The 24,087-nt window shown below is 47.0% G+C and overlaps 1 protein-coding gene across 4 annotated transcripts in view; it reads left to right on the top strand.

Annotated features, from left to right (window-relative positions):
• The window catches only part of NACC2 (NACC family member 2), a 1,346,898-nt gene that overhangs the window by 880,397 nt on the left and 442,414 nt on the right, over positions 1-24,087 (top strand). The gene's annotated exons all lie outside the window — the stretch shown is intronic.

Raw genomic sequence — 24,087 nt, 5'->3', positions numbered from 1 at the left:
GCTACTGGACTTAACCAAGTGTGCATTCAGCAAGTTGGTTTTATAAGCACTATGAAAACAAGCACTTGCAGCGCTAATAGTTGTGGCTGCTGTATAGTCATTAGATCGGCATTTGCCACAATATACCCCAGCATTATCATTTGCCAGCTTTTGCCATCCTATGGCCCGTATGTACCATTATGGCAGTGCTCGAAACATGTTTTATCACATGCCTACAGCAAAGCCACAACGGTTGGCCTTGATAGAGCTTGTTTTTTTAAAGCTGTTTTGAGTGAGTTTGGCTTGGGTGAGTCTTTTTTTTAAAACGGTATCGACTTGGAATTGGTGGTTGGGTAGACATTGTGCCTGTCTGCTTCTCTACTCTTTTGTGACATCACTTCCCCTTACCCTGGTGCTTGATATATTCTTTTGTTCCTTTTAGACAATGGTATGCACAACAAGTGCTGTTTGTCTGAGGACGCTAGAGGGTTCTTTGCTCAGCCAACATTTGATTACAGATAGCAATCCTGCAGAATTGCACTCTTATTGGGAGAACATTTGAAGTATTCCTACATTTATATTGTCCACGCCCCACATCCAAAATCCTTCAAAAGCAACAGGGCGCATGCACCAAGGCGTGCACAAGTGCTGTTTGGCTGAGGACCCTCAGACTCTTTGGTCAAGCAACATTTGATTACAGATATCGAGCCAACCGGTATAATTGGGACAAACTACTCTACTTCAAATACGGACTGGAAAGCAACATATATGGATCAACATTTATACTCTGCTTTATTGTCCCTACAATTATGTTCTTATTGGGAGAACATTTTAAGTATTCCTATATTTATATTGGTTACACTGTCGTCTGCCAAAAATCCTTCAAAAGCAACAGGTTGCAGGCACCAAGGAGTGCACGAGTGCTGTTTGGTGGCTGGACGGCTTGGCAGGGAAAGGGGATGGTGTTTTTGTTCCCTTCATGTGATATTAAGTGCTATAAAGAGTTCCTTTTTTAGAGCGTGTTACAGGTGCAACTGCTGACTGTCTAATTTCATTGACCTGGCGTCATAGAGAGACGCTGGATTGAGCTACTGTCACTGGCAGAGCCGTGGGAGGCCAGCAATGCATCTTTCAACAGATGTCTGCTAATATTCCCTTTTGCCATTACGACACATGAGATTGGTTGTTCATACTGGTCGACAATATCACCACATTGACGCTATAAGAACATTGACTATACGAAACTGAACAAATTTTTATATTTGCGGAAAGAAGGTGCGATAAAACGGAGTCTAAGAACAAGTAATTTAAGAAATAAAACTATTGATGCTTATTGTAATGTGAACACAGTGCATGTACAGGGGTTACCGGACAACACTGTGGTACAAATGAACCTGGAAAGATCTCCTGACATGGTCGGAATTGCTTCGATGGCATGTGCCTCTTCTCTGACAGAAGATTAATGTTTTTCCTCCTCAGAATCTTCTGATGAGGATGTCCACTACAAACCGGAACACCTGAAGATTTTAAAGGCACTCTTCATGATATGCAATACGATGTTTAAAGAACAAAAAATAATGAAAGCGAGTTTAACCATGTTGGTGGATTTGTTATCATGTTAGGGGTGCTCTGATCGTAGCGAACATAGTTATAGATCGGTTGTTGCCCAGGGATATGTGGAAGAGTCTATACTCACTGGGCATGATGTGGATGATTCAACCTCCGCCCAAAATGATGATATTTTGGAATACATTGGGGTGGTGGCTGATTTACCACATAGAAATAACAGCGACCAATCCCAAAAAAGAGCAAGAAATGTAAAACAAAAAGAAACATCCAAATATAGCTAACAAAAAGATTGGACCATCCAAAAAATCAATGTCTCTTTCTGAATTATTATCAGATAGAGTGGGCTGTATCGAATCAGCTGGTGTCTTCCAATTGATCAATGATTATGAGACTAGCAAAGGACAAGGCAGAAGAGGAAAAGAGAATCAGATTAAAAATAAAACAAAAAAACAATATTGAAAGATAAACTATTACACTCAGAGATGAATACATCTATAATCAAAATTGCTGATCATTTTGTGAATGCTAGTAGTCCTTCCTAAATAGAATTAATACACGGGAGCTCATACATCAAATCCCAGACCTAAAAGCTATATCAATTAAGGATACAACAAAATGTTGAGATCCTCTCACCTGGAGACGAATCTAACTTGCAAATTATCCATTTAGTTTGCCTATTATAAGTGAACTCGTACTGGCCTATAAAAACAAGTTCTTAGAAATAGGCTATGTTTTCATGAAAGTAACCCCAATAAATACTAGTAAACAAATGTTTAAGGGTAGGAAAGTTAATAAAAACATGAACACTGAGTCAGGAAGAGATATTGATATCGACAATTTAGCCAAACGCATTGTGGAATAATTAACAACACATCAGAAAAATGGCTCAAAGAGTATGATTTAACGACCTGTTGGGTATAAGCAATGAGATAGACTGACAAGAAGATAAGCAATTTTACGCATTGGATTTACTCTCATGGAATACTAGAGGATATCACTCATTTTTGTCTAATCAAGACGGCCTTGCCTTTCTCCTGAATGTTGATATATTTGCATTGCAGGAAACCGGTCAGAGTGACTTTGCTTTCGATGGTTATTTCATAGTTCAGAGAAAAGCACAAAGAAATGATAGAGGAAGACCATTTGGAGGTTTGATTTTGGGGGCTAAAAGTCATTTGAAATTAACTGAATACTGTCTTGTGGGTGATTACCTATATATCCTCGTCAGGATTTTGGAAGTCACTACTAAAGATGGAGAGCAGAGACTTCTCATCTTAAATGTGTTGAATCTCTCAGATAATAGTGACCTTGGGAGTTATAGAGCGGTTGGAAAAAATCTTAGATGGTGAGACTTGGGATAACCATGAGGCTTTCTTTTTAATTCTGGGAGATCTAAATTAGCAAAGATTTAATAAAATATTAAAACAAGATACTAAATGTGTTACAATGCCCACAAATCAAAGGGGGCAACAATTAACCATTATATGGAGGAAGACATCATAGTTTTTTAACCTTGGTCATCATTTATTGCTGTCAATCGGTTTTTATCAATTGTTTACGAACCTGTGCGCTCTTTTCTCCCAGTCTTATACTTGGTATGTAGGGAACAGATACTCCTGGATTGATTATATATTTTTCCATGTGGCAATGTTCCAGCTGGTTGGGGATCTATTTCTTACTTCAACAAGACTTGGAGATCATGTCAAAATATTTAGCCTGAAACTGACTGTTGGTATCAAAGAAAACAATGGCAGGACAAATGATAACCTATATGCCAGGTAATAGAATACATATGTTGGTTAACAGCAAATAAATATATGCTGTGGTTTGACATTATAGTAAGAGTATCTGCCCTTATGGCATAATACATGCCAAAGAGTTTGAACGTATATCGAATGCTTCTAAACAATATGTACAAGAAAATAAAAAAAAAGCCCATCCAAAAGCTCCTTTTTGAAAAAAGATCTGATATAATGATAGCAAAAGAAAAACGTTTGGTCCTCAAAGAAATAAAGAGATTGAAAAATGATGGATTAGAGATGACCCTATATTATGAGAAAATTGCTAACCTTAGGACCAGATATGAAAACTTTGCGAAAAGACACAAGGCCTTTGGAGCCTCTAAGAGGCGGATCCTGATACAGGACAGTTTGAGAAATACTGGTTTCTGCCGCTTCTGGAACCTATACCCAAAACATATAATTTTTCAGGATGTGGCAAAAAAAAGATTCATTAAATTGCAGAGAACACCTGGATAGCATATATATGGACATTTTATCACAAGGACGGGACTCATTCCCCGCATAATGACTATGAAATAGTTAATGAAGAAAGTCTTCTATGGGATGTGGAAGACTTAGAAAGGATAATTTTTAGCTTAAAACCCTTAAGAGCACCTGGCCCTAATGGGATACCGAATCTTGTGTATAAGAAAAGATCCTACCTTTTTGGCTAAAACTCTTGGACATATATATTACTACTGAGGGACCGAATTCAGCCAGTGCCACAGGGCCAAATCCTTCTTGCACTTGCCCCCCCCCCCCGCGCCTACGGTTTTGACTTCCCCACCCATGAAGTCGTACAGCGGTGGTCCAACACCCAGTGTTACCCATCGAGGGAACCCACAGGGAGCCCACCTATGGGGGTTGAGCCCCCACCATTGCGGAACCCTGTTGTGACGGCCAAGGGCAAGGTGCACTCGGTGGGGCGGGCGGCCAATGCATTGACCCCCGGCCAGGGGAGCTCGGTGTTTGGGCATCATCTATGTGAAGGGTGCAGCAGCAATATGGTGTTCCTCCAACTCTCCCCTACTGCAAGAGAACCAAGGGATGCCCTCCTGAACAAATGCCTTCACTGGATGCGGGATGTGGGGGACTGTGGGTTCATGTCCAGGGGTTCTTTGCTAGAATGCACCAGGCTTTCCAAATGACCTGCTAAAGCGGACATTGTCAAACTCATCCTAAGAGACTCCCACATGGTCAGGGATGTTATGGAAAAATGTAATCGCCACAGGCGGATGAGAGAAAGTGGGATTACAGTCAGTTCCTCCCTCGATTCTGGACATGTGTTCCCCTTGGGTGACACTATTAGGAATCGACCACTCTCGGGGGCAAATCTCATTCGGTGCTACAAGAGACATGGGGGAGGTGGTTGCTGACCTTTGGTCAAATGCTCTGTCTGGTGGCATTTTCTTTGTTTTGGTTGCTTTGTTGTAATTTTGCACAAGAAATGTATTTTTAGGATGTACTTTGATGGCCGTTTAGGCTGAATAAAGTTGTAAAGTGAAAGTGAAATATACTACTATCACAATGACGAGTATTATACCTTTCAGTTGGAAAGCCTCAATACTAAACCTGATATTTTAAAAAAAGGGGCCATAGAGAAACCTTGAAATTATAGGCTCTTGGCCATGACCGATGTGTGTGCTGAAATCTTCTCAAAAGTTTTATTACTATAGATGAATGTCTGGATAAAAAGAAATAATCTGCCTTCCGACCAACAATCTGGATTTAGACAGGATGGGGGTGTGTCATGTAATCTTTGGGCACTATCATATTTAATACGCGAAACCTTGAAAAAGACAGAAGGTGCTTTATATATAAATGCTTCATAGATTACAAGAGTGTTTAATACTGTTAATCGTAACCTCTTGTGGATAAAACTAAAGAAGTGAAATATAAATCGTAGGTTATTATACTTTATAAGAGAGTTATATACTAACACGAAAGTCAAAATTAGATTGAATCAGGAGGGTACCTCGAGTGACACCTTGGATACCAACTTTGTCTTGAAGCAAGTTGCCCTCTTGCTCCTACTTTATAGAATATATATGTTTTGGATAAGGGGACTGCATTGGATAATTGTCATAGTTTCTCCCCAGAAATTGGAAATCAAAAGATTGTTTGATTGGCATATGCCAACGACACCCTACTCTTGGATGAGACACAGACAGGTCTCCAAAGAAGCCTGACTGAAAAATTACGAACTAATAGCCTCATCGTTAACTACAAAAAAAACAAAATCATGGTAATTCATTCATGTAAAAAAATATCTCCCAAATGGATATGGAAAATGGAAGATGAAAGAATAGAGGTTGTTCGTTCATATATCTATTTGGGTATGTACATGTCATTCTATGAGCGCGGTGCAAATAGAAAAATATGAAGTACAGAAAATGGAAAAAAGTTTTTTTTACGATCATTAATTTTATTAGCGATAAAGGTGGTTTCTCAACAGAGGATTTGTTGAAACTGTATAAAACCAGTCTAATGTTTAGCTTGTGCTATGGGCTTGAGATTCTTACAATGGGAGAAACACGATGGATCAGGAAACTGGAGGGGAAACTTTGGAGAAGAGTGTTGGGCCTTCCACAGTGTGCTTCAATTGAGGGCATTGACTGCGAACTAGGTTCATTGGGTACACAAAGAAAGATTTTGATGGGCATTTTTTAATTTACGAATGCTGAGCAATTGTAATTCTTCTGATTCAATGTTCTGTAATTTTAAATCAATTTTGGAGAACTGCATTGAGGGCAATGCCCTGACGGAATGGACAAAAGATGTAATTACTTTCTTTGGTGACATAGGCTTTATTATCTCAGATGTGGAGAAAACGCTTTTTAAAAAAAAGTGCCAATACATGGGATAGAGATATTGGTGCAACCATATTGGGCAAGCAAAGAAAGTACCAACTTTACGTGAAACAAAGTTTCCAGGTGGATACTCCGTGCAAATACTTAACCAATCACTTTATTCATAGGGTGCAAAGATTTATGTTACTACTTAGACTGGATCTGCTGCCCACATTTGCTAGATTTGGAACCTGGAGTAAAATTGCTTATGGAATGCGTCTATTTAAATTATGTGGTCAGGAGAGTGAAACAGACATCTTTTAACTAATTGTACTAAACTGAAATATATATGCTAAAGGTTTCCAGAATTTAAGATGCAAAATTGACAATGGTATCTCTGATCAGACATGGAGTTTCCTATTCACTTGGGGGGTACACTACTGTGCACTTTGCTCTATATAACATGTGGGTCATAATAGGAAAGAGGATAATGAACGTTTGACATGGTAGGGGTTTATACACATTACTAGGAGATGATCTAATAATGTATATATTATGGGATATTAACTGTGGTGTAATAGAAGTAGGATGTGATTTGTTTGTGTAAATGTAGCATGTATTTAACCTATTTATATATTTATATCTTCATACCCATGTTTTAGGATGCGTATTCTTGTAGACACTAGAAATTATAAAATGTTGGATATATATTTTAAAGTTTTTTTTAACATGTGTTAAATGGTTTATTTAACCATAATAACACTAATAAAAAGAAAAAAACAATGGTACGTGTTTCTATGTGGTTTTATTCTTGCACCCATTCCTATGGCCCTGATGACTTTGTCTAAACAGGACTGTGGTTAGCATCGCGGAACAGCTCCCATTTTAGTATGAATGACTGGCAGGGTTTGAAATTAAAACTCAATGAGCAGGAGCTAAAACCAGTTCCTGGGTGTTGGTTCATCACCCATTAGGCAGGAGCTACCAATAGGGAACCAGGAGCGATTGCACAGCACACCGCATATGAAACTTCTACCAATGAGGCAAATATTACTTTTAGCACATTATGTATGATCCTTTATAGTTATATTTGTGCTGGATGTGTCCTAATTATTCTTTAGTAACATTGTCAAATACTCAAAATTAATGTCACATATGTATATTTTAGAAAGCACAAGTAGCCCCAGTTTACTGTTGGTATCAAGCTAACCGGGCTCTGCTAGGCTACAAGCAGGAGTTTAATAGCTCCCAGCAATTTCGAACCCTGCTGTGGATACCCCACTTCTTTTCTTATGAGCAGTCTTTTATAAGCATTTTTTAATTGGGAGGGGGTGAATAATTTAAAGTTGGTAAATAGTCATCCCCTAACAAGGATTTCCTGCAGAATAAATGAGGCCGGCTGGGGGTGATTAGATGATTAACAATTGAGCAAGTGTGAACAGATAACCCCCCCCCCCCCCCCGCCCACCCAAGTTGCTTGGGTGGGGACCGGATTACACTCTTAACTGTTGGTATTCTTATGCCATAGTTGTATGGCTCGTTGAACATCAGAAAGATACTTCAAGAGGTGGTATGCCTCCATACCATAATGAGCACAGCCCCAAGCGAACATTGAACACTGATGATGATCAATAAATTTGTTGACCAATTAAAAACAACATGAGGGATAGAGCAGTGATTGCCGTTGCCAAACCCCACTGTTAAGTGCCAAATTATTTGTGAAGTAATTGTGATAGTGTCCCTGACCTTACGATTGATGTTTCATGGTGTTAAATGCCACTTTGCACATTCCAGACCAAGCATTGTTTGGTTCCTTGGGGTTCTGTCCTTGGTCTCCCACATAGGTGCTCAAAGTCCGAAGGGGTTCAGTGTTTCTCACATGGAGAGGCACTGGGCATTATATAATGAGAGTGCCACAAAGGGGCTCTACGGCAAGAGGTGAGGGTGGTTTACTGTCCAGACTGCTCTGGTATACTCTAATCAGATACTGGGAGCATTTGTCAAAACGGCTCCCATGTGCCGTGCTGAGTGGCAAATGACAGTGCTGTCATTGGTTCTAAGCACTATGTGTTGTGGTTATTCAGGAAAAGTATGTCCTTCCCCGGTACCTCAGATATTCAGTATCTGTCTTATAGCATGCAGTAGTGTGACGTCATCCCAGATCCGGTAGAAGCTTTGGTAGATTTCGAGTTACGTTATTTGGAATTTGTATAGCGCCTACTGCCATTGGTATGGCCTCAAAGCACTGTGAGGATGAACGCCCTTTGGAAGACCAGTTGAGATGTAGGGAGAGGAGTGGCAAAATGCGTGTGCATTTATAGCCTGGTCGAAGGTAGGTAGGGAATGGCTAGGTCCCTAGAAGCAGCCCATATTATCAGTTGTGGGACTGGTGCTGTGCCAAATTGTCAATAGTCAAGTTATGTGAACAAATGTACCTTATTGTTTGTGGGTCTCTTCTGTATTCAATGGGTGGAGGTCCTTGTGCCGTTGGTGATATATGTTTAGTGTGGGGCGTAGTCAAATAGTGTGCATGTTATGTGTAAAGCTATATTTAATGCAGTCTAAGTTAGGAGCCCAGTGAAGCTCAATCTACCTATGGCAAAATACAGACAAAGGCAGGATTGAGTCAGCAATCTAGAATGGCAAAACCAGGCCCGCAAAATGCAAGTGTGCCAAATACCAACAGTGGCAAGAGTAAAACAGCTATGTGAAATAGTGTGGAACCTAGACTCGCAAAATGCAAATATGGCAAATACAAACAATGGCAAGGCGCGATGGAGACGTCCCTTAACTCGAAGTAGCTATAGATGGATAGCTTGGAATCCGGCAGAGCTGGGGCGACAGGGCGAACAGGGAAGATTAGCACCCTAAGGAAGTGCCTTTCGCCGGTGGCCCGGGAGGGGCAGTTTTCAACGGTGGGTTATGTGACCCAACTTTCATTCACAAATCAGGGGTGGGTGGCTGGGGAGGAGGTGCTCCAGTATGGACGTGGTGCAGGTGGGGGAGATGCCATGTGGCCACCTAGGTCCGGGGGGAAAGCTCAATTATATAATGATCAACACTATGAGACGATTCGTGCTCCTGGAGTCCTGTCAAGTTGTTAAGAAAAACACAGCCGCTGGGTGGCTTTGACTCCCTTCCATTTTCCTTTCATAAAATAAATAATTTGCCCATATTAACTGAGTTATGGGGCGCAGATACCCCATATAATTGGACTACTTTGTAAATAGGGTAGTGCAACTTAATTGTATTCTTATTCAGGTCCCTTTAATGGGATGAAAGTTCAGTGGTTTTCTTCATAAATGGGATTCAAGTGGGTAGGTGTGAATTAATTGATGACTGGCTGCTATGTTCGAGTCCCCTGTTGCCTCAATTGCTGGGAGTTATTTAGCTCCTGCTTCTAGTGTAGGAGAGCCTGGTTAGCTTGAAACCATCGGTTACCAGAAGATAGTTTTGACTCCCCAGTCCAACTGGCGCTATACAAACATATGTGATATTAACTCTGTATATTTCTGTATATTTCGTAATATGAATAAAAGCAAATAAAGCCATTAAGATAGCTCAGCGGGTTGAGCGTTCGCTGCTGCAATCTGTGTGGGATCTGCTGGTCGTAGGTCCGGTTCCCGGCAAGGCCACCTCTGTCTTCCATCCTTCCAAAGTCGATGAATGAGTTTCAACTTCGGTAGATTGATATTGTATGTTAATAGGTTTTGTGTAAAGTGCTTTGGCGAAAGCGCTATATAAAATAACACATCATTAAAGGCCACCTCTACTGGTCATTTAAAGCAGGTTGGAACATACTTCACAGACCGAAATGTAGGGTTTGCATCTCATGTGCAACTTAGATTTGCTGTGTACCGTGTACTAGCTCCTGCCAACCGGATGATGGCCAATACCCAGGAGCTGCTTTTATGTCCTGCTCATCAAATCACAATGTCGACCCTGTGAGATGACTGTGTACGCAGATTATTGCACCTTATACTTTCTACATGTAGCCCCTTTGTGGGTGTCCTGCGTTAGCAACTCTGGCACCCTTGGTGCCCCTCTCCTATCGCGTGCAAGCTCCACACTGTGCCTCCTAACTGGAGGGGCCTGCCTCACGTATGCTTATCTTCGGGGCTGGATGGGAGAGGGTTACAGCCTCTCACAGCAGAGGGAAATATCATTTTTTGCGCCAGATTATTTTTTTGTTCCTTCACTTTTGGCTTGTTACGGCGCGAGTTGAGGGAACCTTGTATTTTTGGGATTTACATAGTGCTCATGCCGCCTCCCTGCACCACCAAAATGTGCAACATAAAATTATAGATAAGCCGCTTTCAGCTATAGTTCTGAGTGACCACATTGACATTGCTAGCTTCTTTCCAGTTGTCTTAGATGTCACTTGAAAACTCCTTAGTGGAATATATCACCACAGTCGATAGCTACCCATCTATAATTAATTCTTGCTCTTTCTCCTTCTCTTTCCATTTATCTCACTTTCCTGCTCTTCCTCGCTTTCTCCCGATGTGTACATATATACAGGGGTCAAAAATAAGTTGCAAGCTACTAACCAAACACAAAAGTCACACGCCACCTCAGTTCCATACATTCAAAAAGCCCACCATTTACTACTCGTCAAGAGTTAAATATCACTAGCCATTGACTAGTGGTGAGTCCACATTGTTCACACTGTATATGTGTATATAGATATATTTTCCCTAGGGTCATTAAATAAGGCCTGCCAAATAGACCGCGAATGTTTGCTGTAATGCCCGATTATGGGAAATTGGGAAGGGAAGGGAAGGGGAGGGGTCGGGCGTGTGTGACATTTTTGTGGTTGCTACTTCCCTGCAAAACAGTTGATGCTGTGCAGAATTGCTACTCTGCTAAAGATCCAGGCAATGGGTGTATTCAGCCTGTGCTTCTAGTTGCAGGGGTTGACACCTTTTATTGTATCATTGTAGTTAGGCACGTGTGTCGTGCTCTTTTATGTGGCGGGTACGGGTCTCTAGAGCCTTGTTTGTCCTGAAAGGTAATGTATGACAGAGATAGAAATTGCTGGCAGCTATTTAGACCTGTTTGTGTTGCAGAAAAACGTGCATAATTTGAGTTAAACCGCTATTACAAGCTACTTTCGACTCACAAGGCCGAGTGGTTTCATGCAACCACGTCTGTGACATTAGCGCTGTGCCAGGGAATGTGTATGAAGGAGCATTGGGACACATTTCGGAGACCTTTACAGAGTCATGGGCCATGTAGTGGATGGAAATGTATAGATTTGCGAAGTACGTGGAAGTTAGATTTGTGGGATGCTATCTATGTACTTGCTCCTCATTGCCCGGAGATCGCTCCTGATCACTGTGTTGCCTACCACTCGAGCTGCTTTTAGCTCCTGCTCATCAAATCTTTATTTCAATTAATTTACGATGCCATTTTGTGTCATGGCAGCCCACTATAAAGCATCTGAGCGCAGCATGGCTAGAAATAATCTTATAGTAAGGTCACTGTGGAACAAACCGACTGAAGACGGCGGCATTAAGGCCCAGCTGTGCACATCCTTCCATTTGTGTGTGCTACTGAACAGTGTTAACTTTGTCTACTGGTGACGGTTGCTGAAGAGCTGTTAGACCTGAATGCTTCCTCAACTGCAGACATCCCATTGCCGATCGAGATGCCATGCCGTGCGTTCTTTGCCCGAAGGTTCCTATGCAACCCTCCACGTTTCTTTCTGCGATTTGTCACTAGAGCTGCAGCTTGAGCCAACAATACCCACTACCCTCTCCTGCTGGAAATCACTTAGGGCTGTGCCCCCACCCCCTTACATGCATATTGTATGCATAAATGCTTGGTGCCTCCACCAATACATTGAGGTACAGGTGCAGGATTAACCCCCCACATGGATATTCCCACACAAGGTACCCAGGATATCTATGGTGTACTTTATTATTTAAATAAGACCCCCTGAGGACGCTTTCAAAACAATAACCAATTTCCTGCAACATATTAACTAACCTACACCAACGGAACTTCCTCAAAAATGGTTCAGTGACGTTCAGCTGAGGGGAAAATTCAACGTGAGGTCTCTAAGGTGTAATCTTTTTATATAAAATTAATTGGTCTACCCAACGTCTGGTTCTTACCCCGCACTATTGAATAGACGGTATCGTTTTTGGGGAGTAAACCTAACGCAAGAACTCTCCTTCGCTTTATACCCAGCACAGCACCTACTGGGACTCTGAAGATTTTGGCAGAGTAGGAGACTTCATTAGTGGGGCGACCCGGCCCAGTGACCTCCTTAACTCACAAGGGAAAGCACTCTTCACTCTCATCTATAAACGACAGGCTAAATAAACCTACTTAGGTTCCATCTTTGATGCTTGTGGGTCAGCCTCTGTCGCATCTGGCACTCTCTTCTTCCCTCCATTTCATCATAACTGTTTGCTCCTGTGATTACAAGGCCACCGCATCCCTCCCTTACTTCTTTTCTCCACGCCTACTTTATATCTCTTTACCATACTGCATGCTGTGCTTGACCATCTTCGTCATCAGTTCATCATGATGTCCAAAACCTTTCCTGGGGCTCCCAGTCATGCCTAGATCACATGGGCTGCCCTCCCCAGGGACCTCTCTCATAACGGCTTGATCCTCATAATGACTGTTCTGCTGTCATTATGGGTTTGGATTCTTCCCTTGAAGGTAAATATCTGAGGAAATCCTGAATGGAACTCCTCTCAGACAGGGACTCTGTTCACAGCAAAACTGTCTGCTTCCTTTGACTACCTCACACCTTCTCCCTGCTGTCCTGTCCTGTTATAAACCCACACTTTGTTTGGCTCGGTCAATTGCGATTCATGTAATCACGAGGATACAGCTATCAGTACACCCTCTTTTGGCGCCGCCGTTTCACCGCAAGCCAGTGTGGCGTGGCCAGTACGCTGCAGAGACCGATTTGGTGCGCCCAGTTGGGCGCAGGGGCCTTTCTAGCGCGGGCGATTTGGCGCGAGGGACTTTGGAGGTGGCTGACATTGCAGCCACGTCTAAACTCCCTCACGCCAAATTCGAAAGCATAATTCTTTTCAAATGCAACACCGTTGACAGGTACTGCGCCTGTTAACGTGTTGCATTTGAAAAGAAATGTGGGTGTTTAATTCATTGATGCAATTTTTTTTTTCGTCCTAGTTCCCATTCAGTGTTAATTTTGTGCTTTCCAACGGGTGGCAGGTTTGGTGTCACATTCCGTAATGCTTGCCGCAAGGTAAATGGTTCGGACCTCTCCCCCAAAATTGTAAATGCGGAAATTAAGTACGAGCAGGGAGCCACTACTTTCATTCCAGTCGCAGCGGTTTAGGTAAGCACATTGTGTCATAAATCACTCAAAGGGCGAATTTGGCAGCATGGCAGCACACTGGCCCTAGCCACTTTGCTTTCAGATTGTGTGATCGTAGCAGAATGCAGAACACTAAGTTGACACAAATCCACCAAAAGTATTGCATTATTACACTAGTACAGGCCATCCCCGTCTATTCAATAAACAGCCACATATGTCAGTATGTTTTGGTCGCGATACTGACATTATTTTAAAAAATGACAGTCTTCGCGCCAAAACATACTGGCGTCATAACGTCCCGCGCCGAACTGGCCGCGGCCAACAGGGCGCGCCAAATCGTCCGTTGTGGTGAAATGGCCGCGCCGAACCGGCCGCGCCAATACGTCCTGCTCCGGCAGCTACTCCCTGCCAGCCACCACGAAGACACCAACTGCAGATCCCTGCCACTGCAGTACAAAGCCACCCAACAATGAAACGTCAGCATGACTCACCAGGAACTATCAATGTGAAATCTTAACGGCTTGAATCCCAGGCAGCATGTTTCCCATCTAGGAAGTGCAGCATTGCAGATTAATAAAATGACTCGCAGGTCACATGTAACACGTTTTTTAGGTGTAAAAGTGCCCATCTTTATTTCTAGATCATTAATTAAATAAGGAACACTTTTTGCAACTTTCTTTAATTGTGTTTGTTCCAGTGGGAGTCAAAAATGACTTTGCCTTTTGCGTCACATGCGTCTCTTTTCAGGATTTCCGGTCTGACTTAAAAACTACAATTTAGTGTTAACTTCGAATTAGAACTGATTTCAAATTACTTTCACTCCAGTTTACCACTTCAATTCGTTCCAATTGCAAAATACACTGCACATTCTTAATCATAAACTGGATTTTGCTTGCCAAATGTAGTTTTTATGATTTGAAAGTGCAACACGGACTGCAAACAAAATTACAAAATAATTTTTTTTCAGACAATCAGTTTTGTTCATGTTATGAAATACATTCAAACGTTATTTTTTTAAAATTCCCATCCTTACATTCCATTACAATCTTGAATGCTCTGAAGTGGCTGCACCGTTTTTGGCTAATGTCCCAAATAAAATCTTAAAAGATGGGCATTTTTCTTGTTCCAAATTGGAACTGGCATCCCAAAGTTAATTTACCGATTTCCAATTGGAATTGTTTCTTGATTTTAAATCTTTAAATTAAACAGTGTGATAAATATTAGTGCAGTAGTTTCTCATTGGGCATTACCTAAAATGAGATTTAACCAGAATGATTAGCAGTGTTTGAGTGTTGAACAGGCGGCGCATATGGGTCTGGCATGGATTCACATGCTCATGAATATTCCCTGTCGTCAGGCTGGGAATCCTCAGTAAAAGCAAAACATTTCACTTACAAACTGTATTTCTCCCATAAACCAATCACTGTTCTCTGTGTCATACTGCCCCCAGCCAATGTCAGTCGTCTGCCTACCTCCTCCTCTAACAGCCATCTTCAGATTTTTACAGCACGCTTCAGTCCTTGAGTTTGCTGTTTTTTCATGTTTCTTCGCAAAAAAAAGTTTTATTTTTGTTTCAAAAGAGCCCGTGTGCTCTTCTCTCCATCTGCCGACAGCAGGGTTCAGTTGTCGGTGAAGTCAGCGTCCCTCAAGGGCGAAGATCGTTGAAGTTTGCAGAAGGCCATCAGCCATACTTCGTGTCCTCCAACCATGACAGAGGAGAAGGAAAAACCCTCTTCAAGTCCTGCACCAAGTGCGGGCTCCGAAATGTGTTTGTGGAGGACAAGCACCTGGAATGCCTCTACTGCCTGCATCCAGACCACAAGGAAGGAGATTGCAAAGGACAGGCACAGTAGACTGGTAGCGTGGCTGAATGCCAAGGCCTCTACCCCATGCCCCGAGCAGAGGCATGCCTCACCTAGGGCTGGTCGGTCCGAGGAGCAGGCTTCTAAGTTATGTGAGGGTGCCTCATCCATGGTGGCCCAAGATAAGGCCAAGCACCGCAATTCCGGGTCCACCGGGGTCACCACGTAAGCTGGTCCCACGGCAGACTGGGCACGACCGACATCACCCTCTGCCTCAATTGCCAGCCCGCAATCGAGCTCCCCCTCGAAGAGGAAGTCGTCCAACCTGGCTAAGCTCTGGGAGAAACCCGAGAAGCCACAGATAGAGGAGAGGAAGGCCAAGCTGCCTAAGAAGGCCCAAGCAGCTCAGGAAAAGTCTTTGTCGATGATGGAGCTGGTAGTGACTGCTCTCTCGAAAGCTAAAGGGGCTAACCCAGAGAAGGTAGCCCCCACAGTGCTGAAGGTGTCTTTACCTCTGAGGTGTGAGGCCTCCGTGGTGACTTTGACGAGGTCTGCCAGCATGCAAGCAAAGGGGACATTGCCTCAGAACCTGGTTCCAGCCCCTCAGAGTGGAACAAAAGGGGCTGGGCAAGGAGGCCCTGGATCAGTCCCAGGCTGTGGACCATTCCATGGAAATTTCATCCATGGACTAGGACTTGGAGTCCCTACACATGGTCCACGAGGACGTGGAAGTGGACAATGGCGACGACAGGCCTAATTTTCCGATCACGCCAGTTCCGCCGAGGGATGCGTCTCTGGACATCTGATGAACCCTCCACACCTTGGTGTCGAAGATCCAGAAGAGGATGCCATAAGGGCCTGTTCCAATGGTCCCCCAGTCCCCTGGCCAACTGCTGTCGAAGAAAAGAAAGCACCATCCAATGCCCCCATTTCAGCCTTCACACCCGTGCCGGGTGCCATTCCCCCCAGCATACCCAGACACGGGTACGGGGACAGATACGGCCACGACGACGGGCACCGACGATATCATCGTCGGAACAGGCAGCAGGTCGCTACAGCCTAAGGCGTCCCCACCAAACGAGGTGGGATCATTCTACACTATGATCGCCAAAGCCTCCGAGCTGTTACAGCTCATGCATGACGAAACCAGGAAGGAGGGTTTCCTGTACCAGAGGCGCAAGGCCAAGAGGAAGACTATCATGGTCATGCCCCTCCTGGACGACATGTGGGAAGAGGGCATTGCCATCTTGAAGAACCCTTGCATGGCTCCAGCCAAACTGGATAGGCTGGAGAAGAAGTACTGGCTACCAGAGTTCTCACCCAAGTGCCTGATGTTGCAACCATCACCGGTTTTGGTGATCGCGAGGAAGCGGTCATCTAACTCGTACCGGTCTTCAGTCCCACCGAACAGAGGGGAAGAAGTTGGATGCCATGGGGAGGAAGGTGATTTACACCGTGGCGTCCACCATCAAGGTGGCCAACACACTGGCGATCCTAGCCAGGTATGATGGGGAGCTGTGGTACAAGCTGGGTCTGATACTGGAGTTCCTCCCCGACGACAAGAGAATGGAGGCGATTGCACTCTTCCAGGAGGGAGACGTACTGTCATATCACACCATTACAGTAGCACTGAACGTTGCAGACACAGGGTTACGGCAGATGGAGAGCAGTGTCTGCCTTCATCGCCAAGGCTGGTTGAAGGCCACAAATTCATTCAGGCAGGTCGTTGAAAGGTTTCTCCTCCTCATACTGTCAGCTTTCCAGATCCACAACCCAGAAAGCCCACATAGGCCACTCCCAGGCCTATGGGGGAGGTGGACCACCACGTTGTCGTTGCCAGCAGGGCGCCAGCACCGAAGCAAGCCTGAACCAGACAAGATGTTGGTCCCCCACCCGTGCACTCAGTGGGAGGCCGGTTGACGCGGTTCGTCAGCAAGTGGGAAAAGATCACCACTGACAGATGGGTGCTGGACGCTCTCGCCCAAGGACATGCCCTGGAATTTCAACACAGGTGTCTTCGGATCCCGCCGGTGGCCTGTCAGGAGCAGCATTTCCCTCAGCTCTTGGAGAAAGTATGTGCCATGCTATGAAAAGGCGCGATAGAGCTGTTTCCTCAGAGACTCCAGAGTCTACTCTAAATATTTTTTGGTGAGAAAGTAGATGGGGGTCGGGAGGCCCATTCTAGACCTGCGACGTCTGAACAAGTACCTCAAGTATCAGAAATTCAGGATGGTCAAGTTGCAGCACGTGCTCGGCCAACTGGAAAAAGGAGATTTCTTGATGTCGCTGGACCTGGAGGACGCCTACTTCCACATCCCCATTCACAGGAAACACCAGAAGTCTCTGCCCCCAGAGTGTTCACAAAGTGCCCGGCGCTGGTGGCAGCCCATCTGCATTTATGGGAATTGACATTTACCCATACCTCGATGACTGGCTCATCCGGGCCTGTTCGCGAGAGTCAGACACACAGACGCGGCCATCAAGCTGCTGTTGGATCTGGGATTCTCCATTAACTATCCAAAGTCCTGCTTGACGCCATAGCAGAATGTGCTGTTCCTGGGGACCAGACTCAATACAGTGACCTGCCTCGCCTCAGGATTAGAGGGTGGCAGCCATTCAGGGGAAGGTGCAGCAGCCACGTGCGGACCATCAAGTCGTTGCCCGGCATGATGGCTTGCATCTTCCTCATCTGGCTCTGCAGGCTACAGATGCAACCTCTTCAGGAGTTCCTGGACGTTCGCTGGATACAAGTGTCCATAAACTTCACGGACTAGATCACTCTGGATAACGAGTTCCATCGGGCTATCGGTGGGTGGGGTGACTGCTCCAACATCGCCCATGGCACAGGATTTCATAACCCTCCATTCCGGGAAACAATCACGGCGGACTTATCCCTGGAAGGCTGGTGAGCCCACACCGCCAGAGGCCTGGGGCTACCGGAAGAGAAGGGTCTCCATATCAATATCCTGGAGCTATGGGCAGAGTTTTGGGCCCTCAAGTCGTTTCTTCAGTCTCTGAAGGGCAAGGTGGTGAGGATCTTCATGGACAACACCACCACAATGTTCTACATCAGGAAAGAAGGGGGCACTCAATCACGGGTGCTCTACAGGGAAAAGCAGGAATTGTGGCGCTGGGCCATTGGACAAGAAATGTTTCTTGTTCCCCTTCACCTAGCGGGAGTCAAGAACACCACCGCAGACTCCTTGAGCAGGGAGTTGCACTCCTGCCACGAATGGGAACTTTGGCAGTACCAGGTGGACCACATCTTCGCCATGTGGGGCAGGCCGCAGGTCGTTTTGTTTGCGACCGCAGCAAAATCCAAATGCCAAAAGTTCACCAGCAGGTGCCACCAGCTGAGGAGCCTGGGGGCGCGTTCTCCTTCCTGTGGGAAGGGTTGTTTCTGTACGCGTTTCCTCCGTTGCCTCTCCTGCTATGAGTCATCGACACACTCAGTGTCAGTGCAGGATGATACTCCTCATCCCGGCGTGGCAAGGTAGATTTGGTACCTGGACCTGCTCAGCCTGTCAGCGTCGCCGTTGGTCAAGCTACCAGCGGTCCCGGATCTTCTCACCAGGGAAGGAGGCACAATCCTGCATCACAACATGGGATTGCTCAACCTGAGGGCTTGGCTCTTGCAGCCGTAGAGTTTGGATGATATGAGTTGTAGGCGGACTCCTGGGAGGTCCTCGCCAAGGCCAGGGCATTGTGAAGTGCTACAGTCACAAGTGGAAGCATTTCGCAATATGGTGCCGGTCGCAGAAGATTACCCCTCTGAGGGTCACGACCCCGCAGGTTCTTCCATACTTTCTATCCTTGACCAAGGCTGGACTGGCGCACGCTTCAATCAAAATACATTTGACGGCTATCTCGGAGGCCTCAGACGTTAGGTTTCTACGGTCATAATTTCAACAGGAACTGCAAGGTTCCATTTAGATTGGTTCAGTGGTGTTCCACATGCGCTTCACAAATAAAAGGATGACGGTAGTCCCATTTGAAATGTTAACGATCGACACAAGGGCTAACACGCATCCAGTCATGATTTTCTGAAACCTTACTGCTGCTGCAGTTTTCAGCATTGCTATTACAGAATGTCTTTTTTAACCCCCTGATGAAGACGTGGTGAAACAATACATTCACGTCGAAACCGGTAGGGGCTTGCCTGAGGCTTGGAAATGTTATAATAATTTGTTGTATTCCAAGACAGAAGAAAATTAAAAAAAAATAAAAACATAAATTGTGTTTCATTGTTTGTATTAAAATGAAATGTGTTTTGATATGTAATTTTATCTGGTGTATTGTATTAATCAGATTGTTGATTGCTTTATGCATGTATGCACTAGGATACACCCCTCTTTCATGCCGAAGGTTCAGTCGGAATTCCACCTCAACACACCTTTGATGTTACATGTTTTTTCCCGAAGCCTTCGTCTCCGGCGGAGAGGACCTTGCACTCTCTGGATGTTGCTCGTGCCTTGAAGTTCTACGTGGCACACACAAAGAGTTTTCAAAAGACTTCACAGTTTGTGTGAACTTTGGTCCTGTGAACCATGGGAAGGCCTTATCAAAGGCTTCCGTTTCAAGGTGGCGCTCCGGCTGTATTACACACTGTCATTGGTTGGCCGTCCGCGAGCCCACCCCACCAGAGCGATCGATACGACAATAGCGTTCACAACTGGTGTGTCCCTGCTGGACATCTGCAGGGCTGCTACGTGGAGTTCCACACACACCTTCACGAAGTTCTACTGCATCGATAGGGATTCCAGGGAGGAGTCCAAAGTCCGCCAAGCAGTGCTTTGCAACCTGTTCGCTTGAGGTGGGTCTGTTCCAGAGGTAAGAGTGATTCTCCAGCATGGGGTCTGGCATGGATTCACATGCTCATGAATATTCCCCGTCGTCAGGCCGGGAATCCTCGGTATAGAAAAAAAGCAGTATCAGTTTTGTTTCTGATCTGTCTTTCTTAGTAGTAACCAATCACTGGTCTCTGGGCCATACTGCCCCCAGCCAATGACTGCCCTCTCCCTAAGCCCCGCCTCCGGCAGCCATCCTCAGATTTTTACCGCACGTTCAAGTGTTGGGAGTCCTCGTGCTGTAGCTCTCAAGCTTTTGCTGCGTTTTGGCGCTTTTTCAGGAGATTTTTCTCATTTTTCGTTTAAATAGAGCCTCAAGCTCCACCGTTTCTACATCCGATCAACGGGGATCCGTTTCGGCGTTTTCTACGCCCCTCAAGGGTGAAGATTTCGTCGAGTTACACTTTTGGAGGATTCCAGAAGTTCCGAGGCCTACCCCGGACATGGCCCAGGAGAAAGGAAGCTCGACGCCCGGGAAGCTGCTCAGGACCTGCCCTGGATGCCAGCTTCAGAATGTTTTCAAGGAGGACGAGCATTCGTTATGCCTCTGTCTCCATGAGGACAAGGCGCACAAGGAGGAGGACTGTGCGTTTTGTGGGAACATGTCGGAGCGGACCATGAAGGATCGCCACCTCCGTCTCTCCAACTGGCTGGAAGGAAAGAGCCCGTCAGGCGAGAAGAAAAAGAAGTCAGAGCCGTCTTCTAAGTCCTGTGAGGGTGCCCCGGCGACGGGGGCCCAACAAAAGGCTAAGCACCGCGAGTCCGCGGGCACCGGGAGCGCCGAACGGTCGGGCTCCTTGGTTGCCAGGCAGGGCGCATCCTCCCCGGCGCCATCAACCACGAGCCAACGCTCTGGCTCGGGTAAGAGGAAGTCCGAGAACCCGGCGAAGCTTCTGGAGAGGCCCCGGTCGATCTAGAAAATTCCGGCAGAGGGGGAGCGAGGCTCGGACCCTCCCCCCAAGGTGAAGGCCCCAGGCATCCAGAAGGTGACGATGGCCTTAATTCACCCTGCTAAGACCTCTATTGAGGATGTTGCCGCGTCCCTGGCTCAGCCTGTGGAGGCTACACCAGTGGAGGCGCCCTCAGGACCCAGAGTCTCCCTGCCACCGCGGAGGGAGTCGTCTTTCAGACCCTTTGAGAAGACCCCCACGAAGTCCTCGTTGGAAAAGGTGGGGGAGGGGCTGGTGGCCATCGTGGATACGGACACGACCTCTGAAGAAGAGCTCATCGAAGTCGTGGAAGAGGCCCAGTCCATCGGGAGGGCGACGACGAGAGCGACGGTGTCGCCGACAAGGCTCCTCAAGAGCCCTCGCGCCCGTCATTTCCGGCGCCGCAGGACACCTCGGCGGCCATTTTGTCAGCGATTCAGTTCTTATGCTCGGAGATGAGGACAAGGTTGCCCCTTCCCCGACGGAGGTACCTGAGCCAGACCCAACGGGGGAACCGGAGCCAGGACCTTCGGAGAGTCCACCGCATAAGAGGAGGAGGACGCATCCTACGCCACCTCTCCCACCACTGCGGCCTGCTCTGCCTTCCCCCCGGTCTACTACCCACGGGGATGATACAGGCACGGACACGGCTACGACGGGTACAGATGACGACGGAGGCGACGACGGGACGCGTCCCCCGTCCCCCCTGCTCGGGCGTCCCCGCCCGACGAGATTGGATCCTTTCTTGCCATGATTTCCAGGGCATCCAAGCTTTTTACAGCTCTGCCCAGAAGAAAAGAAGAAAGAAGGGTTCCTTTACCAACGGCGCGAGGCTAAAAGGAAGACGGTCCTCGCCGTACCGCTTCTTGATGACATCTGGGATGAGGGGCTCGCCCTCCTCAAGAACCCTGCCACGGCGCCAGCAAAGAGGGACCGGTACGAGAAGAAGTACCGGGTCCCCGACGCTGCCCCCTTGTGCCTTCAGGCACAACCTACCCCGGATTTGGTCGTCTCAGTGGCGGCAAAGAAGAAAGCTGGGGGGGGGGCATCGGCCTCGACATCAACTTCCCCGCCGGACGGCGAGGGCAGGAAGTTGGACACGATGGGACGACGGATCATCTCATCCGCAGCAAGGACTATCAAGGCGGCCAACGCCCTGGCTATCGTAGCCCGCTACGACAGGGAGTTGTGGTTCAAAATCGCCCCTCTGTTAGACTTCCTTCCGGACGCCAAAAGGGCGGAGGCCCTTGAAATCCTACAGGAGGGGGAGATTGCTTCGGACCACGCCATCACGGTGGCAACGGACATCGCCAACACCGGTTTCTGTCAGTTGGGCAAAAGCGTTTGCTTGAGACGACGAGGATGGCTCAAGGCCACTGATTTCCGCCTGGACGTACAAACCAAGGTTTTGGACATGCCCTTCGACGGGAACAACCTGTTTGGGAAGGCGGTTGATGAGTCCCTTCAGGCCATCAAGACAGACACAGAGACTGCCTGGGCACTGGGAGTGCTCCAACAACGACGGCCGTCATTTCGGAGCTCCGGAGGCAGACAAGGTGCCTCCAAGGGATCCGGCAGTGGCTCCTCCACTTACCGCCAAGCGGCAAGATCTTTGTCCCAGGAAGCCTACAGGGGATGCGGCAAGTCAGGTGGTGCCCGTCGTCGTCGTCGACAAGGAGGTCAAGGAGGCAAGGCGGCCTCCAAACAAGATTGAACCGACCGTGGGGTCGTGCCCCTGCCGAAGCACCCCGGTGGGAGGCCGGCTGGTGAGGTTCGTCAGCGTGTGGGAGTCCATCTCCACCGACAGTTGGGTGCTGGACGCCCTGGCCCAAGGGCACGCCCTCGAGTTTCAGAAGAAGTGCCCTCGCGTTCCACCCGTGGCCAGTAAGGAAAATCATGTCCCTCAACTACTGTTGGAAGTAAGGGCGATGCTCAAGAAGGGTGCCATCGAGCTCGTCCCAAAGAGGTTTCAGGGCTCCGGAGTTTACTCAAGGTACTTCCTCGTAAAAAAGAACACAGGAGGATGGACCTACGACGACTGAACAAGTACATCAAGGCACAGAAGTTCCGTATGGTCACCCTCCAGCATGTGCTGGGACAGCTGGAGGAGGGCGATTTCCTGTCGTCGTTGGACTTGGAGGATGCGTACTTCCACATCCCCATTCTAAAAAGACACCGAAAGTTCCTCAGGTTTGTGGTCCAAGGGCGACACTACCAGTTCAAGGCCCTCCCGTTTGGATTGAAGTCGGCACCCAGGGTGTTCACCAAGTGCCTCGCACCGGTGGCGGCGCGCCTGCGCCTATAGGGGATCCACGTCTACCCCTACCTGGACGACTGGCTCATCCAGGCAAGGACAAGGGAGCTCGCCGTGGAGCACACTGCAAAGACCGTCCAGCTGCTCACGGACCTGGGATTCTCAATCAACTTCCAAAATCCCACCTGGTTCCGTCGCAAGTCGCCCTGTTTCTGGGAGCCAAGCTCGACACAGTGCGCGGCTGGCCCCGCCGTTAGAGGAAAGGACCAGGACCATTCTGGGCAAGGTGCAGCGTCTGCTGGCCACGGACATGGCCAGGGTAAGATCTATCAAGTTCCCCCTCGGGATGATGTCCTCCTGCATTTATCTGGTGCACCTTTGCAGGCTTCGGATGAGACCCTTACAGGAGTTCCTCAACGCCCGCTGGATCCAGTCGACGGGCAGCTTCGAGGACAGGATCCCTCTCAACAAGATATTCCGTCAGGCAATCCGTTGGTGAGGTACCCGCTCCCATCTGTTGGCAGGCACAGACTTTCAGACCACAGCTCACCAGGTGACGGTGACGACGGACGCCTCCCTGGAAGGTTGGGGAGCACACTCCGGAGATCTTCACGCGAGAGGCCTTTGGCTCCCGGAAGAGAAGTCTCTCCACATCAACATCTTGGAGCTCTGCGCTGTGTTCTGGGCCCTCAGGTCCTTTCATCCGTCCCTCAAGGGCAAGGTGCTGAGGATCTTCACCGACAACACTACCACGATGTTAGGATCTGTGGCATTGGGCCGTCGCCCAAGGGATGTTTCTGGTGCCTCTTCATCTGGCAGGAATAAAAAAAG

This window comes from Ambystoma mexicanum, chromosome 8 (assembly GCF_040938575.1).
Source record: "Ambystoma mexicanum isolate Mex_15411 chromosome 8, UKY_AmexF1_1, whole genome shotgun sequence".
NCBI classification, from domain to species: Eukaryota; Metazoa; Chordata; class Amphibia; order Caudata; family Ambystomatidae; genus Ambystoma; species Ambystoma mexicanum.
The sequence above is the reverse complement of the archived record's forward strand: the minus strand, read 5'-3'. Positions and strand labels throughout refer to the sequence as shown.